The following is a 21123-nucleotide window of genomic DNA, read 5'->3' as shown; positions in this document are numbered from 1 at the left end:
CTGGGGACGGCCTCCCATCAGAGCTGAACGGCTCCGAAACAACGCAAGGAGAAAAACCGAGACAGATCCACGGTGACCTTCACAAAGGTGGCCACAATTTAAGAGAAAGCTATACTGGCAGCAAATGTATTAACAGGTTGAAGACCTTCTCAAAGCAAATACTTCATATTAATAAAAGCCTTTAATTTTTTTTTTTTTCCATCAAGACTTAGCCTTCCTATCAGGACTGAAGTGTAACTGAAGAACAACTGATGTTACCAGAGCATAAGCAAACACAGGGGAGGATGCCTAGCCTTTTAGCAACAAAGTAACCCTCTGCCAGTCTATTTGAGACCAAAACACAAGAATATTCAGAATATTGTTGGAAGAACAATTGTTTGAAGCTCAGTAAGTAATTCCCAGATTTTTATATGTGCAGTAATTTGATTCTATTTTTATCCATTCAAGAACATTTGGATTAACAGATTGAAAGAGTTCATTCACGGCTTGCTTTGTATATGACTGTTACAAACCCTCCCCACTGCTGCCCATATAACTAACCAAATCAAGGCAAAAGTTATATTTACATGTTCTTGACAATATTTAAAAATCATCATTAACATCTGTGACTTCATCTTATTTTACTTGTGAGGCCAAAGTTGTATCCTGAATGCCATTTCTACTGAAAATGAGTGCCAAATATTACCAAGTTCCAATTTTACTGTCTATTTAAAAATACTCTGACAGCACTCAGGCAAATTAAGTTTAAAATTAAACTTAGAGCAAAGCCTTTGCATGCCACCATAATATTTCCGGCAACAATTTCAAGAAAGGAAGGGCAGAAAACAGACTGTGCATATACTATAGCTTCAAAGATTCCTCATGTGAAATGGCATAGTTTTTCCTTTCTTCACATTAAAGGGCTAAGTATTCTGCTGAATATATTTACACGCATAATGAAACTTTTCCAGTGGTTCTTTTTGAATGACTATACATGCCTTAACTCTGCATAACACTAATAGTGTACACATATATACAAATCCACACATAAATGTATGCACTCTCGCACACAGTATCCATGCAAAAAGAATTAATGGAAGTTTTTGGCTGGACGCTACCACTGTAAACATGCTAAATGTGTATAGTCCTTATGGCTGGGTTCATTAACTAAAAATGTTGTCTGCACAACTCACATAAGAATGGATGACATGTAAAATGCTAATTTACAGACTCAGTTCTTTTCAATTTACCATCAGGGTCTCTCTCCACTGGGAAGTTCAGTGGTCACTTACTACAACCCTCACAGAATAACTTGAGTCGAGATGTCACTCAGCACCTGGAGATAAAACTCTGCAGGCAGTCTTCTCCAAGAAAATGGAGTGAGAAACCAAACACATATTCTGACATGTTATAATGGAAAAATGGTATCCCAAAAGCCAGAGTCCACTGTGGCTGACAAACATCACATCTTCCAAGAGATGAGGCATTATACTCAGAGTAGCAGCCAATGTCATTGCAGATAACTCTTCTCACAACTTAAACTGTTCATCACCTTTTTCTTCTTCAGCCCTTTTCCTAAAATCCCTAGCTCTAGAGCATCTGCAGAGATCTGCTCACATGCAGTCTGAAAGCTACTAGGAACTCCCACACTGAGCATGGAATTTCACTTTATCAATTAAATTTGGACCTCATATCTTCATTACAGGTTGATGCAGCACTTGATAAAACAGATACAATTAAGAGATTAACTTCAAAACCACATTATTTTTCCAAACTAAAACACTAGCACCAGTACAGCCATCATTCCCTAAAACATCCCAGGACTTCACTCTACCATAGCTGCACCAGCTCTCTCTTCTTCAAATATCTATGACACCCAACTACTTCAGAGACTATAAATAGTATTTTATTTATTTTACAAGGTATTATACTTACATTATTTATGCCTTTAAAATTTCTCAGCAGCTTCATCAGTTGTTTCGTTTCCCTTTCATGGATGCAGCACTGTGCTGTATCTAACTTTCCACAGGCCCTCACCACTCTGCAAGAGGGGTCCCTACCCCTCAGTGTACAAACTATTTTGGTTTCAATGACCAGTTCTATACAGGGTAAGGTTTTGGTAGAAACTCAATGCCTTTAAATTCTTTTCTGTAACCTCTGTGTTAGTTTATCAGAGCAGTCATTAAGTCTGGGCACTTTGAGGCTGATGGGTATATCTAAGCTAGCCCACTGCGAGCTAATTGCATTCAATTTAACGTTCTCCAAGCACTGGCAGTCCTCATTCAAGCCAAGTGTGAAAGTTTTTAAATTAGCTTTCACAGTTTGATTCACAGACAGCAAATGCAAAATGGCACAGGATTAATTTTTTCCCAACAACTCGGTGCAACAAAATAGCCCAAAGGCTATTTTAGTTCATTTGCTTTAACTATTAGGGAAGATTCACAACACAGAGTGTGCTCCAACAGAGACAAAAGCTCCAGAGGACTTTCAAAGCTTAATACTGCCCCTATTAATTAAAGTACCATACATTTGTACAGCCTTTCCACTTTGTCACTAGATGTTAAAATGGAAGTCTAGACCATTTAAGACAGGCCACACTGATTATTGCTTAACAGATGAACATACCAAAACATTTGTCTCATTTTTATTATGGATCACATTTTTAATATCTAACAAACCCAGGTAGTGTAAAATAGTCTATATAGAAATCCATGTTTCCTTGGGAAAGCACAAACCTTGACTTCATATGTAACCAGACAGTGTCTCTTTTGATTGGTCTGCCTGTATTTGCCAAGATACAAGTTAAAAAGGAAGCCAGAATATTGAATCACCTTTTGTAAAAATGATTTCATAACTGACACCAAACAATGGCACAGCAGGATGGAAATTCTGCTTTCTTGGCACTTCTTATTTTCCCAGCAATCACCACAAGGCACATACACTGAGTTTACATGGTCAACTTTACGAACATGCAAGTCTCTTCACAAAACTTTCAAGTATGCAAATTTCCCTTTGAGCAAGTAGAGTGTGTGTATGAGCTGCTTGATTGCCAAATAGAAAATTTCAATACATACAAAACCTGATTAAATACTCTATGCTCAGTCTTCGGAAGAAAAATATTCCTCCAATCAAGAGGCAAACTAAAATCTCCATTAACGACTTAGCTCATTTTATCCAATGACGATACATATCAGAATATTAGACAAATCCTAAAATCCTAAATCCTCATTCTTACAATGTGGTTCATGCATACTAGGCTGCACAACCACAGCCTTCATTATCAGAAGAAATAACATACAGTGAGATCAAAGTCAGCTAACTCCAACGTGAGTCTTTCCATTATCTTCAGAAGTTTTTACATAAGGTCTGTAACTTATGACGACTCTTTAATTCAAATTATTTCTAATACTCTAATAACTAATAATTCTAATCTAATAACTGTATCAATACTGGTAACACATCACAGATGGGAACTATCTTAAGGTATAAACATTATTTATAGTGAACTATTAAAAATAAATTTATAGGGGGTTTTTTTTGCACACACAGATGGACTCCATCTTCAAACTGCAGATTCCAGATTTGATACAGCCCAGGATATGCAGGTCACAAACTATGAAGTCAAAGGCCCATCTGTAAATGTCAAAAAGTTATGTCACTGAGGTGAATATAATTTAGGCACGTCTTGATAGGATTCAGAATACTAATGACAAACATCAATATAGTTTTACAAGTATTTTCTATTTTGTACTAAGAAGTTACTTGCATTACAGTTACCATAAATATCATCTTATTTCGTAAATAAGAAGCCTCCTTCACCGTAGATTTGCAAGCAAAGGACATCAGGAAATCTGTATTTCTTAAAATTTGAAAAACAGAAACCACATTGTTTATTTAGTGAAGCATATTTACAGGATATTTTTAAAAAAATTAAAAATCTTGCAGCTCTTTCTTCAAACCAATTCCAGTGCTGTGCAAAGCCCCAGACAAGTCAATGAAACTCAGCACACGTGTCACTGTCAGCTGGCAGTTGGAGGCAAGAGAACCCTCACAAACAGGATCACCACAAGACCACACAGAAGAGCCATAAACTAGCTTAGTTTCAGCTACATTAAAATTTGATGAGTTTGCATTTTAAATCTCCAGTTCCAGGAAGAATCATCTACACATAAGTCTAGGTAATAGGACTGCAGCTCGTGTGAATATAACTAAGTCAGACCCTGAACTAGCCAAGATAAGGTTGTGAAGAGTGAGCACTGACAGCGGTGGGCAGGCTTGCATAGTCTCCTTGAGACCCGAGCTGTCACAGTTGGCCCATGAGCAGTACTCCTGCTGCCTAAAGTTAACTTTCATACAGCTACAAAGGCCAGAACTGCAGCTATACACAGTAATAAAGAGTAATTTGGATACATCCTTACATGCATTTTATGACATCTTTTCTGATGATGCTAATGTAACACAATACTTAGATGAAATTTCATTGATTAAAACGTATCAGAAAAATCTAACACATGCAAAACACAGAACTGAGAAAAGATTATAAAAAAAAAAATCCCTACTTTGCTAATGCCTTTAGATCACTATATTTTGTGTGTAACTACATACAATAGAAATCCTTAAGACAATCACCCTTAAGACAAATTACACTCTTAAGTATAATCCAGCCCACTACATATAGAACTTCTTCAGTACAACTCAGATGTTCTCTGAATTAACTTCCAAAACTTGTAAAGCTTTATCGGCTCAGATGGTAAATAACTACAGGTTATTTGATAGCTAAATGTGACAGAAACTGCAAAAGAGATACAATCCAATTGTTACTGAAAGTAATGAATACACTTCTGGTCACTTCGTGTCAGGTGCTAACAGACATCAGAATCACTAAACAACACATTCACATGAGACATCATATGTTTGTGAATATTTATGCTTAAGAAACTTTGAATTCTGTCCAAATGTAAATGCCACAGTGTAACCAATCAGTCATGATCATGAAAGTCTTCCAGAGTATTATCATTCCTAAAACAAACTAAGATTGTGAAAAAATCAGGTTTTGGTGAAAGTGAATTATCAATAGTTTACTGGCAATTCCATAGCAGGGGACAAAGCATTCAGTGGGAATGGAAAACGGCTCCAGTATAAACAAGCCCATGTAGGATGACTGTGTAACGCTTCGCAATAGTAAGCAGTAAATGTATAGGCTATCCAGCTAAGTGATACAGAACATAATCTGACGCATTTTAGATACCAGGATTGTGACATTCAAAGGAAGGCATATAAATGACAGAAGCAGCATGGTGAAATTTCTTATGGATGTTTTGAAAGTCTCACCTAGTGCACTTCAACTTTTGGAAATGCATATGTATTTTAATTTTGAGAAACTAATTAATGCTGATCTCTACTGAACACATGAAAATATGTATGTGCTAATGAAAGATACTCCCCCTAAAAATACTGATTCCATCTGAAAAGGGACATGCACTCTGGACAAGCACAAAACACAGGCATTCCCTGTCTACGGTTCCTGATAAAACACACAACTGCAAGCATCTGCAAAGGACAGACTGCTGCCCCCCAGCACAGACATTAGGTTTAGTTGGAGGAAAAGAACATGCAGTTTCAGAATGATTTTGGTTATTCTTTGGGAATCTCAGTGGGCAAAACCAATCCCTGATATTAATGACTGAGGACCAAAGCAACTTGTTTGTATCTGAAAGCCATTATGAAGTGCACTAAAGGCAGCAAGCACAATATACTGTAAAGTATACATTCCATCTATTTTGGTATTATTTTCCTTCACCCGCTTACTATACTCATTTTATCTTTGGATCCTTAACCTCTATAGATGGGCTTTGATTTTTCTTCTCTCTATGCACAGTAAGATAGGGACCTTGTTTGTGGCATGCATCTCTGCTGAAAACATGTAATATCAATGGGCAAGTGCATTCAGATCTATCTTCAGACAGTAACCCCTGTTCAAAATTATTTCTCACCAAAATGGCTTCTAGAATTTTTCTTTTCTACTATCTACCAATTGAACTTAAATTATAATCTACAGACAAAAGACTGCTTTTGAGCTGCATACTGACTGCCCCAAGGGCACCAGGGAAAATTCTAGGACCATCAAGTGTGTTTCTTTAACAGAGAAGAGGGAGGACTGCTGAGGATGAAGAAGGTAACGTATGAGAAGGTGCTGCAGGTCTGGTGTCCTCAAAGTGCCTCAAATTAACAGCTGACAGAAAATTGTTGGGGTTTCCCATGTAACTCCTTACCAACATAATACATTCCCATCTACAAGTTTATAGTGTTAATCAAAACTCTAACATCTCCTTTTAAATGCATTTTAGCTGTTTCAAAATAACACAACATTGATACTTCAAACTTTTTTTTTTCCTGTTCTGAAAAAGTGCGGCTCATATCCTTTCCAAAGCTTTTTGCCCCATGTCCAACCAGAAAGCTCACACCTGGCCTAAGACAAAGCTAGGACTCTGTCCAAACACACCATAAAATCTCATTCCTTTCTTTCTCACCTTCAGTCACAATGCATCCCATTTCCTCCCTAATGTCCTCTCTTTCAAAAAGTTTCTCGCATCTTCTAACAGACGTGTCTTCTCTGCTGTTAAACCAGAGAGACCCAACAAAAAACAGTCCGGCACGTGTAGGAGACAGGTAAGGCTTGCCATTTCAACAGCAATGAGCTGCTCATGGAAATGCAGCCTCAGTTGTTAAAAAGATACCCAATATAAAGAAATATTGAGCACAATCAGGTCCTGCCAAAGCATGAACTACTAGCAGTACTTTCATTTAATTACATGCATACATATTTATTTCAGTACCTAGTTTTAAAATAAACATCTGAAACACCAGTTCAGCGCATATATATACATATTTTTATAGTTTTGAATAAAAAAGCAGACAAACTGACACGAGCAAAAGTTACAGTAGTTTTCACAGCAATGCAGTTTCTTGAAATAAAGTAAGGCTACTTGCTAGGAAGTGATACCATTTTACCTTTTTGCATTTGGCAGGAATTGATACTACAAGTGACATTAGATACAGGAAAGAGACCTTGCAGAGGGAAAAACTGCTAAACACAGGCCCAAATAAGCAGCAAACCAATATCACTGTTTCAATATATTACTTTATATACTGACTAGGTGGTCTCTGTATGTGCGTGTGTGTATGTGTAAAAGCCTGTATCTACTTAAGATAGTCTTCAAGTGGCAATTTGAAGAACTGAAGAAAGAATTAACATGCAAATTGTCACTCAGTTTAATGTAGTTTCTGATCTGTAACAGCATGGAACAAACAACTTCAAAACAGCTATGCTGGTGCAACAGAGCTGTGCCAATTTACATTGGATCCAGGATCTGTCCCAGTGTATAGTTCCTTCATTCACTCCATTAAATCAGGTTTGCCAGCAGCTACATTGTACTAATGGGTGCATACAGCTATTCTGCACCTGTCGATTGCCAAGGCATCTGTGCAAACACAATGAAATGGAACGAAGTAAAGCAAAGAACCCTACCGTTAAAAATAAACCTAAATCAATACAAATAAAACTTAAGCTCTTGGCATGTATGGCTGACTTCTTGCTAAGTATAAAGGGTATCAAGGTATATTTTTAGCCCAATACCGTCTAACAATGTTTAAATAAATCAGTTTATATCTTACCAAATAATATTCTTTGCATTTAACTGTCCTAATGCAAAACAAAGTAAATCTTCAAGTGGCAAATGCTCAAGATGAATGGACATGTTGAGTTTCAGAGAAGTTTGGTTTTCTTTCAAGGAACTACAGAGCTACTTCTGTTTCCTCACAAGGTTCAGTGCTATTTTGTTTTGATGCCTCAGAGAGAATCACCAGTCCTGGTAGAAAATCTTCAGTTCTGCTTTGTGTTACTCCTGTTTCTGAGACAACCAGTACAAAGCAACAGTACAAATCCAAGAAGTCGAATTTCCATGAGATGTTACACTTGCATGAGTAGCTGTTATTGCCAGCTGCAGCAGCCATAATATCAATTTACTCACTGCACAAATTTTAGAAAGCATGATATGAAAGTGAAGGCAGCCTTATCATGACCTGCTTGTTTTCATTTCAGAAAACTGCTTGCTCTTACCTTCTCTAACTATCTACTAAAACCTTTCTTTAATTGCAGTTCATCTTGAAAATTAATCATCATAAATTCAAAAACATTTTCTTGCAAATCTGTCAGGTTTGTAGTGCTCTTCCATTTATTACAAGATCACATGACGCATCAGAGCTCTGTATTTGAGCCTGACATACTTTCATTTTGTTTTGATACCACATTCAAAAATTATTCCTATCAATCTTTCACTGGAGCCAAAGCTTAACTGTCTTGTTCACTGAAACATTACAGGCCAAGTCACAGAGATGAATAAAAGCATTTGCAAGCTTAACATCTGCATTAGCAGTTGCAAACATTTGCAAAAGTTTCCTGTAGAAAAGGTCTATACAGGAGAATCACAGAAGTGAATGAAGTCCACAGAACCAAAGCCAATTATTCCTGATCAGTTTGGTCATCAGATCACACTCAAAGTTAAGGGATTTCATAAACAAGCTGATCTTTAAATAGAATTTTGGAAGTGTTTACAGTTCAGACTTCCAAAAAGTATTACAACTTCCATGCATTTCCAGGACTCAGCTTGTGCATTGCTTAAGATCCATGATTTTCTGCATCATTTGCTAGAGAGGAGTAAAAAACCCAAACAAACAGGCCATATACTTACATTCCCCATAATGCATCATTTTCTCTCTAAACAGTGGCAGCAAACAGGCACATCCAATACTGTATTACTTTCTTCTCTCATTCATGACGATGTCACACACAGGTTCTTTGATTCTGAAAAAGAAGCATTTCCCAGGTTCTAAGGATAGAGGTACCCCAACCAATCCATCATGCTTTGTGTGCTAATGATACACTCATGCATAAGAGGCACCAGAAGCAGTCAGAGGGAGCAGGCATGAAAAGGAGTGAATCAACTGTCAAGGGTTGTGATCTGAAGGACTGCAAGGCTGTGATTAGAATTTTCAATCAGGACTTCCACAATTCATCGTGCTACAAGGGAAGGGTGGGGGACACATATTTCTTCATCAGCCCTTTCTGCTACTGGCATAGCAAGTTCTAGGGCACTAAAGAGAAAAAAGGAAATCTTAATGTCTTCCATTTATGAGTGGGTATGTTTGAATGTCCAGGGAGTGGAGAGTAAAAGATTTTCTGGGACTGCACAGCTACTACTTTTTGTCTGCACACTCAAAACAAAAACAAGATTATTTGCAGCACAGCCTTTTAGCTAATGAAAAAGAAAACACAGCTGCTCTTCTCTCTCCTGTTGTAGGAATACTTAGACACACCTGAGCGAGAAGTAGACCTGGAAACCTTTGACTGTTGTCTTTAGGGATATGAAAAAGAAATCCTTCAGAGTTTGCTAACAAACCCTGTGAAACTTCAGAAAATAAAAAGGCAGACCTCTTCACAAGGACGGTATTCTCACAATCTGCATGAAATCACCTGCAGCACTTGACAGGTCGCATATAGTCACATTTTCAAAATGTAAAATGGACCAGTGAGTTGACTGAGCGCGTAAGTTCAGAGTAATCAAACATGTGGTCTCACTTTGTTTTTCTTATGGTATTTGCTTGCCGTGGTACTATGGCTACTGACTTGCTGAAGAAAAAGACAACCCCACAACTTACCAGCCTCAAACAGGACTCAGAACCCTGCTACAGCCTCCCTACTGAAACCACGAGGAAGTCATAAAAGCTCTTCAAATGTTTTGCTGCTTGTTCCCCTCCCTTTCTCACCTATGAAATAGTAACTGTCTCACTGAATACAAATTTTGCAAGAACTCATTCACAAAGGGGATTGCTGCCTCAGAGAGCAAGCCTTCAAAAAAATACCAGCCCAGCAATTAGGAACTGGGTACTGGTGACTTGAATAAAGTGCCACAAGCAACGAGCAGTCTGTCTGTATCAATGTCACCGCAAAGTCTTTGTCTCAAAATCTAGATCCAAGTGACAGCCCAGGCAGATTAGACATTTATTGAAATATATGAATGAAGCATTATTTTAAAAGGCAATTTTCATGTTAAACTATGAATAATGAACAGTAAAGACAGTTCTTATTTGCATAATTAATGTTTCAGTTATTGATATTCCTTCAGAGGGTCACTAGCCTTTTTTCTCCAAGTTAATTAATTAATAAAGCAACTCGTTTTATGTAGGTAATTGTAACCACTTTAATACTCAAAGGCATGTAAAATATCTGGCACTTTTTTTAATGTTGCAACCCTAGTGACACAATGATCATTTGCATAAATGTAAACACTCAATGGGTCCATTTAACTCCTGACTGGAAAGAAATCCTTTGAAACGAAGAGGAAAGAAACACATAAATTATGGAAAAACACGGCAATATGGGCAAGACCACCTTTTGTCCTTACATCACAACAATCATGTTTTCCTTAATGCAAATCTCAGCTTTAGGGCAATATACTGCTTATGGTGTAAATCTGTCTTCACATTTTGCTGAAGATTGCTCTGAGGAGATAGAATAATTTAGGAAAGAAGAGACGTTTATGGGGAAAAAAAATAGAAACTAAAAATCTGTTAGTGAGCAGAAAGCTTTAAACGCTCAACATGTCACAGGTAATGCAGAACTTTTCCTTTTTCCATTAAGAAATACAGAAAGAAATCCTGCAAATAGAAGCCTGATGCTACAACAACCTGTTACAGAACGACTTTTTGCCCATGGTTAAGTCTTACTCATGTCAGGTGAGATGATTAGTTTGCTCAGTAGCCAGACCCTGCAGCAGATCAAGCATCATGCAAAATTCAACCTGGAAAGGTCTACTTGAAGAAAATAGGAAAGCTAAGAGGTTATAGCAGTTCTGAAAGCTTTTCTCCCCTCCCTCTTCAGAGCCAGTACTGAGCAACCAAGTTCCATACAATATTAAGAACACCTTGATCCATAAATTAGTTTAACAGCTACACAGCCTGTCTGTGAGCTCGTCCCACAAGCCAATTATACAGCTTCTTGTTTGTAAATCTTGGTCTTGCTCCATGCATAATCCACCCAAAACACTACTGCAAAAGCCATTTGAGTGGCCTCTCATCATGTCTCTCCTTGATGCACGAGACTGAATACTGGGATTATCATTTTTATCACACGTAATATTCTTAAATCACAAATAGCTTGTACTCATCCCATTTCTGACCCTATCTACAACATTACACTTTTCTGCCAAAAAAGCGTCTTCATGGGAAGGAGCGGGGTGCAGTCCAGGCTGCCCTCCTAAAACAGGGCCACACAGTTCTCCAAAGCCAATTCTTAGTTGTTAAAATTTCACATCGAAAACACCTTTTATTGTGTGGTTTAATGGAGGAGAAAGAAAGGGATAGAAGATGTTGGTATCTGAGCACTGACACCACTGACTAGTCAATAACTGAAGTCCCATCATTCTGGTATTTCCTCATCAGAAAACTATTGTATCTACTATCAGGCATTCAGAGAGAGAGGTTTTGGGGGTTTTCTGCTTTATGCAGTGCCTAGCACCACTGAGAGAACCTGAGGGGAAGGAGGGCCCCAATCCACCTCCACAGTTCTGGAAATGGGATGGCAACATCGATAATAAATGCTATTATTCGTTTTATCACTCATCTGCATCATACCAGCTGCTAAAACCTTGCAAATACTCCAGACATCATCGAGAGCCACTGCAACCTGTTTTCAGACTGTAAATCTCAAATCTGCTCTCCGAGAGATTGTAACAAAATGTGAAATAATCTAAAATTTTGAAGTAATTTCACAGAAAATGGAAATAGATATTGTAGGAAAAACACATTCCAGACTTGCAAATTCTCTCTTTTATATAATCTTTATCCATAATCTTCCAGGGGAGTACTCTGATCTCTCTCTCGGTAAGCACACCTCACAGTATTTTTAACCACTGCAGATCTTTTTAGCCACCAGTCGGTTGTGTATTCAACTGGTCATTCTAGCAAATGGTATTCAAAACATGAAGGAATAAGGAATGCAGCCACTAAGCAGGTTATGAATAAAACACTCGGGTATTCTTCTCCTTACTTCTCAGTAATTACTCAGAGCCAAGGAGCATAATAGAGATCTGCTTCTTCAGTGTCTCACTTCTAAAGGATCGATGTGGTGCGAACACAGGCACTACAGGACTTAATAGCAAGTTCTAACTGCTTCTTACAAGACAAGAGTCTCCCCGACAGCCTTCTCCCAGGCATTGAGGAGCTAGCTAAATAGCTGCTATTAATGTATACTTGTGTCTTTTTGTCAAAATTATACTTAATAAACACAAAGAACGTACAGTGGACAGATCCAAGAGAAGATATAAATGCAATTCTAGATTAACAAAGCTCTGTTAAATCAAGTTAGCAATTTTATCTCCAGGGATAACAATTTGGCTTGCAGTGCTGGGCTAAATAATGCAGTTCAACACATTAAGAATAGATCTGTATTCAGACTGAATGGACTGTTAGCTCAGAAAAAAAGCAGAAGGGAAAAGAAATGCTGAACTAGCTCTGTTTCCTGCCCTCAGAACACTTTCTCTTCTCCTTCATCTTCCAAAAGAGTCATGATCATACATCCATCACCATATCCTGCACATTCCCTGAGAAAGAGACAAAATAGGTCTCAAAAATCCATGTATTGATGGGTGTCATCGAAATAAATACCAATTCATTTGGATGCAGGACATGTAACATATTAAAAATCCAGAAACCAGCATCATCAAGAAGTGGGGTTTCCCCTTTGCCATCCAGCCACTCCAGTAGTAAGGGCTGTTTTTATCATTTCATACCACAGATACCTTCACTTCCCCAGACTGCATCTTGCAGCAAGGCTGGAAATTTCTCCTCCGACCAAGAGTAGCTGCAGTTCAGCCATGCAGTTTTCCATGACAGTGAAAAGTTTCTCTGTTGTCAGCAGTGAAAGCTTCTCTTAAAGTAGTTCTATTTTTATGTACATAGCCACATTTCCATCAAATTTTACTTCATACATTTTATGAAACTGTTTGAAAACCTCAGGATTTAGGTTAGGAAAAGAACATGAAATGTAGGCTAGGCTATAGTGAGCTTCCTAGGGAATACCCCACAAAAGCAATCTCTTGATAGGTAAGGTATCTTTCTTGCTGTAAAAGCAGTGATTGTTGAGCACAGATTTTCAGTGGGCTCTGGAGATTTAAAGTCATCAAAAGACCTAATTTCATTTAAAACTATCTGCTTGCTTCCTCTGGATTTTATGTCTGTATGAGTTCAGATGGAATAGAGAACTGGGCAACAGAAATGATGAAACACCATTCATTTGGCTGAATTTTCTCTATCTTACAAATACCATCTAATGCTGTCAGATTTGCTATAGAATATTTGTTGTTTTGACTATCTAAAAAGGATTTTTTTTTCAGGTTAAAAACAGCACTTCAAGGTAAGAAAAAAAATTGTTACTAAACGGAAAAATTTCAGCCAGGTGGGAAGAGAAATGTAAAATTTGGTGCTTTCTATTGCATCAAAGTAGGCAATGAAAACTTTAATGTATCTGTTCCTATCTCAGGCATACTTATGAATATTTTTAAAGCAGAGATATAAAATTCCTCCAATGTTTTTACTCCTAGTTTTGCTCTAGTTGTGTTATAATTTGTACTCCAAAAAGGATCCATTTTCACAGATATTCATACCACTCGCCCCATTGCAAAGACACAGGATTTGTTTGTCAGCCAAGTGGCATTCCAGTTTAAACATTCTACAGTATCAACACATAAATCACCCTGAATACAATTAAAAACTGTGCAGCTGTATATACTAGACAGACAACAAAGACATTCTAGCACCCCATGTTTTAATTCTTCATATAACTTCTTTTGCGATGAAAACCCTGTAAGTGAAAGGATTCCAGACTTATCTTTTGTGCTGCCTTTACAGGACATGCTGAACATCGCAAGCTTCACAAAGTCTGCATGCAGTGTGGATGACAAGGCACACTCTAGTGGGTTTTTCTCCTTTCTCAAGAACTATTTCAACTCGTATGTATGACCTCCATAGTCTAAATGATGACTATTCAGTGCATCAGCTACAAAAAACAGCCATTCTCATTTCCTTTACACTCCTCCTCAAAGAAATAAATCAGTATCTTGACTGATTGAAACACTTAACTGCCAGTCATTTTGCTTTGTCCCTTCACTGCCTCACACCAGCTTGCACGAACTCAAGAGATGCAGAGCAGTAATTAAATTGTAACATGGAGCACCGAGAGCAATAACTAAGTGAGCGGTTGTAAACAAATAACACAGTTCTTCATAATTCAGTAAAATACATTATTTGATTTTGTGTGTGTTTTTGAAAGCCAGGCAAAGTAGCACTGCTTTTTTACTAATGCAGTAACATTACTGCTTAATGGTGGAAAGCACAGGAGAGCAATATGTGGCCTACAAATAAGAGTGAAATGTGCAAGCTTAACAATACAAGTTTATCTTCCTTATGAATTACCTAGGCAGTGCTTTTATTATATGAGATCCACTGTTTCCCGTTCTGCAAATTACTTCCTGAATCTATTAACTATAATGGGAGTAATGTAGTCTTCAGTCTTACTCTCTGAAAAACAAACAAAAACCCAAAAAACCCCACCCCACAATAAATCAGTCTAAGCAGGTGAGTCTAAACTGGCAAAAAGGCCAAGGTATTTCAAATATGCAGTCACTGGCTCCGTGTTACACTAAAGGATATTTTGAGGGTGGGAGCACAGATATGAAAGGATTTAAGTGTAAATTATACAATGATAGTACAATTCTGGAGTATTACCATGTGTGTGAGGGATTATTAAAGATCAGGTAGGATATTTCTAGCCTTACTTCAGACACCTCCAGGGAAACAAATTCTGCAATGCTCTGTAGGAGATAAAGAGCAACGTGAGTATATTAAAGGGCTCATAGATATAATTCCATGAACTACAAGCTTTCTTTGTAACTCAGATACCTTAAAGTGCACAACACTTCTATCATAGTCCTTGCATTTCATGTGTTTTAGAAGGATGACATTTCCACTCACTTAGTATTTTCATGTCTTGAATTCTCCAGTGAGGGCCCAAGAAGAAAAATTTTACTTTTATTGATGTATCTTCCTCCCCCTAAATTCCAACACCACATCCCAAACTCATTTACCTAAGCAAAATGCTTCTTACATGTCTAGCCATTAAAAACACCATACCTTCCTGAATACAGAAGACAGAGGCGGAGGTACTTTTATATGCTCCTGAAAACTGAAGTCAACAGTCAATACTGGTATCATGGCAGAAGATACATATTACTATATTCTTTCTAAATTGCTATGAAAACTTTAGTAAGTCACATATGAATCACCGCAGGGTAATTTCATAGCATTAGAACTGCAAAACAAATACAAAAGGCATGGCATCTGAATTTGCCCAAGTGCTGTGACTACACATAGAGCATTCCTCCTTCTTCAGAAGCTCTCAATCACTTCCCAAGTGTAAGAGTTCATCAAGCTGGATTAATTTTCCAAGCTCCTCACACTTCAAATCCTCTTCTCACCAAGGCCCAAACACCAGGATAATTTAAATTCTGCTCTCCTCAGTCAACAGGAGTCAAGAAGACTCTTTGTATCGATGACCTTTGCACTCTACCTCACAGCAGTCATCAGCTCTAACACATGCTCTCAAAATAGTCACCATCACATGTGCTGATAGAAGGTGTTTTCCTTCAGTTGTCTGACTGAAATGACCAGACACGGTGTACCTTAATGAGTACATACTCTGTACACAAGACATTTTTTCAATTACCTCTTCAATCTTTATCTCAAGGTCAGATATCTCACTGAAAAGTTTGAGCAATTTATTTAAGATGCTGCTATGAAAAGTAACATTGCTAAATAATTCCCTTTAAAGAAGTTACCTATGTACTACTCAGCGCTTGTCAGGCCACACCTGGAGTGCTGTGTACAGTTCTGGTCCCCTCTATACAAAAAGGATGTGGACAGGCTGGAAGGGGTCCAGAGAAGGGCCAAGATGATCAAAGGACTGGGACGCCTGCCATACGAGGATAGGCTGGGAGAGCTGGGTTTGTTCAGCCCTGAGAAAAGGAAGGCTCAGAGGGGATCTCATCACCGTGTACCAGTACTTAAGCGGTAGCTACAAAGAAGATGGAGACTCCCTTTTTACAAGGAGTCACATGGAGAGGACAAGGAGGAATGGACACAAGTTGCTCTTGGGGAGATTCCGATTGCACACAAGAGGCAAATTTTTCACAGTGAGGACAGTCAACCATTGTAATCATCTCCCCATGAAAGTGGTCAACTCAGCCACACTGGACACTTTTAAGACTCAGGTGGACAGGGTGCTGGGCCATCTTGTCTAGACTGTGCTCTTCCTAGTAAGGTCCCTTCCAACGTGGGATTCTGTGATTCTGTAATTTAAATTTACTCAAAGGTAGGGCAGGAAGCAACACCAATTATTACAGTTGCCCAGCACTTCCCACTGCAAGAGTCTCCTTTCAATTGCTTGCAACTTTGCCAGATTTTTAACTGTTCAGGCTATAATTTTACACATCGAGTGTGTCAGCTTCAGAGTGATTTTCAAGATATGAGGGAAAGGGAATGAGTTGAATCACTTCCAAGATTTAGACGGTAGGAAAACATTGTGTTTTGACAATGTTAAATAATCATTATGAACTTTCATTTGAAAAGCTTGCTGGGTTTTGAAACTGGGAGTAAGATTTGGTCTTCATATCATGGATCTCTTTCTCTTGCTAATCCTAAAAAACCCCATGAACAAACAAACAAAACCCCAAAAAACAACAAACGCTCTCCCCCATTTTACACTTGTCCAGTGACTCCCCCTTTATACTAAAATCCTTCTAGGTTTATCACCCCTCCTGCAGCCTCCAGAAGGAACTAATATGTGCATGTACATTCCTATAAGCATTGTCCTGGAAAATGGGCTATCCCTGTCATTACTGCTCAGAAATGAAATGACACAAAACAGTGAAACTGACAGCAAGAGGTTCATCTTTCCATTAAGGCACCCAGCAAGCTGCTGGGTTTGAATGCAGAACATACAAGAATCAGACCAGAGAAAAGAGGAATAGACTTTGACATGAAGTCTTGTATCACAAGTACCAGAAGAAAAGAATCTGTGACTGCTATTTAATAATGGAGGAATGGGGAGGTTTAGTCTGGGAGTCAAGAGGCAAAAATGGCTTCAAGGGAGGTGGAGGTTAGAGTGGAAGGAGACAGTCATCTATAAGAGAAGTGCTGTGTCCAGACAAGGAAAGGAGAGCTAACTCATTGTACCCAGGAAATTGGGATTAAGAACTAACATGAAGAACGTGCATCTCATTTGCCTCTAGTTAGGGTCACAAAGAACATAGTAGAAGTTACTGTCACAGCTACTCAATTAAACCCAGCGGTATAAGCCTGTCCATAGGAAGGACAAAAGAATCTGGTCTTGATGATGCACATGGATCTCAATGCAATGTGATTTGATGTCACGCTTCCTCCCCAAAACAAAACAGGAGTTGTCTTTTGCTTAATATGTTAAAAGCAAGATCATCCTACCATTACTCCTGTACCTCTTGTTGAGTATTGTAGCGGAATTATTTCAAATACTTCATTTCATTAAACTATTTTTCTAAGACGACATAAATTAGGGCATATCGTTCATAATATTTTCACTTCCTTTCCCTGTAACTCATTTCACTAGTTTTACACTTCATCAATTTAAGCATTATTGCTAATGCATAACATTTAAGCTCTGTCTCCAGAGAAAAAAAAAATCTAAATGTCTAATTAGGAAGCTATGATGGCCATCTCAGAAAGCAGTGTTATATTTTCTACCTACATCCGCTACATATGAAAGCGCTGAAGTCAGTAGCAAATGCAGAGCTTACAGGCCTACGTGTTTCTGTGCAGAGGAAGAGCTTTTTTTAGTGTTCACTTGGGTACAAGGGAGAACTGAATCCCCTGAGTAAGGAATACCCATCTGTAATATTTACAGCTACAGAACAGCGTAAAGCATTAAGCAAGAGCATGAGAACATCTGTTTTACCACAGCACAAAACCAAGAGCAAGTAACATTTTTTACGTTAAGCATAACACATTCCTACACACAACCAAATCAACAACAATATATGAAGATTACCTAAAGGCAGGAAAAGCATCTCTGACTAACACCAGAAAAGTTAACTGCTAACATTAGGTAACAGCAGAAAAGCTGTTTTCTACCCAAACCTTTGTACTGAAACATGACAACAATCTTTCAAACATCATCAAGTGCCAGAAAATCATGCAAGAACAAAACAAATAGAAGAAACACATGGAAGAACTTTCACAGAATATGAAGAAGGCTAAAGTCTCCATTACAATGCATTGTCTGACTTACAATAGTTGCAAAGATTTACAAGGAACTGTTTTACAAATTGTTCTGAACGTACGTGAACTCCACTTCTTCAAAATAAGCAAGACATTTCTGTCATATGCTAAGAATTCTTCTACAGAATTAGTACAGAATTAGTGTGTTAAAAACATCAGTGATCAATCAGAATTTTCGCAGGAGGGGATTCAAAATTATTATGCCAGGTTTTTGAATTCTAGAAATACGTACGCCTTTGTACTACAGAAAGACGGGACTGTTCAACAAAAGAATACATAACACACACACACGGTCCCCAAGACTTAGGCCAGAGATAACACCTTTGAAAACACCAAAAATTAAAAGGTATCCCACTCCAGCTGATTAACAGACCATTACACTGTTTCACAAGTTCCTAGTTAAATATATGATTATTCAGTGAAGAAAGGGATGCCCTGGCTCTCACATTACACCTATAATAGCAACTGTTTCTCTTCTGTACTGTAACTCTTTCCTAATCTGTTTTCCACATATTTTTGAAATAATATTGGGTACACTATAGCATAACTTCTAAGGCTGCTACAACAAAATGTAATAGGCTTCTTTAACTGTAAAAAGGTAACCTTTGGCATGTGAGATTGGAGGTGGAAGGGTTTAGTAAGACTGTTTTCTGGGTGCCAAAACTAAAGAATTTCTCTTCCTAAGTGTTGTTTATTGTTATGAAATCGTAAGTCAGTCGTCGTTAGAGATTCCTACTTTTACAGAAAACCTTTTATATCTCTTATATAATGCATATATAATATATTAAGATATTTTTCATAAGCTTTAAAATAATCTTTAAAGAAGCAGAAAGAAAGAACATCCTTCATTCAGGAAAAACAGCTGCAAACCACACACTCCTACGCTCACAAGCATTCAGTTCTCCTGTGCCTAGTTCAATATTCCAGAGGTAAGTTAGACCTTCTCCCTGCTGTAGTACTCACCTACACAGTATTTGCTCCTCAGAATGAGTGGCTGTAACTCCTGTATCTCCAAGCTCTTTTCATAGCACTGCAGACATACTGAGTTGCTGCACCATGATTAAGATCATCATCCCTCTCACATAACTGCACAAAGATGCATGAAGAATCATTACAAGTTATTAGTAGCATCTTACGAAAACATTACACCAGCATTTTTCATTTAAAGAAAATTTGTTAAAAAAACCCAAACACTCTGTGAACTCTACTACAAGTTGCAAAGCATTTCAGTCTCCTATGTCTACATCTCAAGCTTTTATTACAACAATAAAAAATATAGGCAAGACATTCATATTTAGAAGAACTTTTCTACTTGCATCATCCTTATCAATTGTCCTCCCATTAATTATTTGACCTCAACATATCAGAAATAGCACAAAAAATACATTGTTCTCTGTACTGCTCTGTAACCTACATGCTTGTCTTCTGCTAAAAGCTTGTCTTGGAAGTGCTGTTATTAATTGTCAGGCATTGGAACTGTTCCTCGAGACATCATCCCCCATACTTTCAAGACAGGCAGACAAATTTTTCTCCAGTTTTTGCAACTGAAGTACAAGCTAAAGTATATCTGAATACACAATTCATTCTACTGAGCACTTCACTCTCCCTGATGCATCCACTGTAGCCAACTTGTTACAGGAAGTAATTGCTGAAACAATTAGGACTCTCATAAGGACTTCACAAGATTCATATACACTATGTTGTCACGTCTGCATCTTATCTAATGCAGCGATACTAAAATGTTAAGGATGCAGTCCAACAGAAGTACATCAACAGTCACCAAAACCTGTGTAACAATCTTCTGTAACTCTAGGCTGAACTTCTTCACATTTTATTAAAGCGAAAACTAGAGAATGATTACAAACTACTTCCATTCTTGTTAATTACAATTTAAGATTAAATTGCTCTTTTTATTTAACACCTGCAACACTCATATCTGAAACAGGAAGGAATCCTCAGCAATCCTGGTTCCAGTTTGTTTATTTTTTTCCAGTAGTGTTTGAATACACAACGGTAACCCTACACCGATCTCCTGAACATTTTTTTGCAGAAAAAAATCATGCATACCCTAATTTCTTGGAAACCAGCTCAATTCCATGAGGTTTCTTGAGGCCTGTTTCTCCTAACAAATCAAACGATAGACAGGCTTGGGAAAAATCTCATGCTAGTCTCCCTCACGAAAATGTATGTCCACATATGAAAATGAAATACATTTGTTATCATTCAACATAAGAGTACTTCTTATAATAAATAAATAAATAATCACTGTGAAGCAGCCAAAGACTCCACCAAAATAAGAAAAAAAAATTTCAGAGGTACTCCGTTACAGACATTACAATTGATATTATAGGTGCTTTACTCATCGTGTATGTGCAAATTATGTGCACACTTTCAGCCACAAAGAAGAAAGTCAACACTGTATTCATCAAGACAATTTATTCTTGTTACTGGATCCACAAAACAAATAATATCTACCTGTACTATTTTCCTTCTCTATACTGTATGTCTTCCTATCTCTACCAGAAAGTTCCATTTGAAAATACTGATTAGCGGAATCAACCACCCATGATGTTTACAGGTCATTTGCAATCTGTTCTCTGAACTAAAAATGATCTTTCCAATAAAGAACAGAGTGAGTTCTCTACACAGGCTTGAGCAATATTTTGAAGATTGATGCATATGAACCACTTCCCTGGATTTCTGCTGTCTGGAAAAAACAAG

General features: G+C 37.8%; 1 protein-coding gene across 10 annotated transcripts in view; it reads right to left on the bottom strand.

Annotated features, from left to right (window-relative positions):
- The window catches only part of DAB1 (DAB adaptor protein 1), a 483333-nt gene that overhangs the window by 137057 nt on the left and 325153 nt on the right, over positions 1-21123 (bottom strand). For 6 of the 10 annotated variants that reach the window (XM_075097522.1, XM_075097519.1, XM_075097516.1 and 3 more), the window contains one exon: positions 8730-8842. The exons of 2 other annotated variants lie outside the window; for them this stretch is intronic. The gene's annotated coding sequence lies outside the window, so the exon portion shown is untranslated. Of the gene's footprint in view, positions 1-7653; positions 7890-8729; positions 8843-19365; positions 19489-21123 lie in introns of all 10 variants that reach the window. 2 more of the 10 variants (XM_075097518.1, XM_075097517.1) reach the window with 2 other exon arrangements.

Source organism: Phalacrocorax aristotelis, chromosome 6 (genome assembly GCF_949628215.1).
Source record: "Phalacrocorax aristotelis chromosome 6, bGulAri2.1, whole genome shotgun sequence".
Taxonomy (NCBI): Eukaryota; Metazoa; Chordata; class Aves; order Suliformes; family Phalacrocoracidae; genus Phalacrocorax; species Phalacrocorax aristotelis.
This window is presented reverse-complemented; position numbering and strand designations above follow the sequence as displayed.